Raw genomic sequence first — 1,102 nt, 5'->3', positions numbered from 1 at the left:
GCAGAAAAAAACGGGAATCATTGATTTTAGTGACGATACTTCCGCTCTGGATGCGGTTGTTTCCACGGGATGTGAGCCCAGCGTACTAGTTCTAATGATGGAAATTTAGCAAGTAATCACGTATTGTGGATGCAACGACTGGTTATGATGTGAATAGAGCATATGTTTTTTTGGCACCGTTTCCGACGACGGAAGAGCTGGTGTTTCTCGAGGGAGTTGCTTAAGATGACTTGTTACACGATCTCAAGTGTGATGACAATGCTGAGGTTGTGCTGCTCATGTCAAAGATCGACTCAGCGGAACCACGTTCAGCCGTTGTTGATGATGTGATGTCCAGGAAATTTGACAGCGATCTTGCAGAGGACCCGCTATTTTGAAGGATTGAATTAATCCGTATTATTTACTTGTTGTGGAATATAAGCATGATGTCCTTAGTGTGAAAATGCCCTCTGGACTTCCACCCGAACGTTGAGTTCGACATAAAATTGGTTGTGAACCTGATTTAAAGCATGAGGTGCTTAGACAGTGGTCAAGGTCGCGTTGACAAAGTGAGTACATTGATGAATTCTTTGCACAAAAGTAAGCTGCTGGTCTGGTGAGGGCAAGCAGTTCCCCTCATATTGCACCAGTCAGCGTTTTTTATGCGTGACCCAAATGATAAATGGTGTATGCTATGCCTTTAACAAGCTAGAAGCGGCGACAATTCCCGCGCAAACGCCAATTTCGCGCTAGGATGTCATCATGTACTGTATGTCCGGCGATACACAGTTAAGTGTTCTTGATTTAACCGATGGATATTACTTCCTCGTGATGAGGGAGGAGGACGTCAATTTGACGGCTGTTAGTACACCGCCCGGTAAATTATGGGAGTGGCTTGCGATACCACATAACGATTTTGAAGATGTTTTCGCTCAATCGAAAGACGAGATGACAGATCAAGAGAATTAGTGCACTTGGAACACCTCCGTGCGCTGTTAGAAAAGGTAAAATTCAATGCAAGTTATGTTGGTGAAAGCAGTGTTCATGCAGGCCCTGGTAAGGTCAAAGCATTCATGGAGTGGCCAACGTCACGAAGTCAAAGAAAATTAAGATAATGGATTAG

Source organism: Plasmopara halstedii, assembly GCF_900000015.1.
Source record: "Plasmopara halstedii genome assembly, contig: Scaffold_2061, whole genome shotgun sequence".
Taxonomy (NCBI): Eukaryota; Oomycota; class Peronosporomycetes; order Peronosporales; family Peronosporaceae; genus Plasmopara; species Plasmopara halstedii.
Note: the sequence above shows the minus strand (reverse complement) of the source record.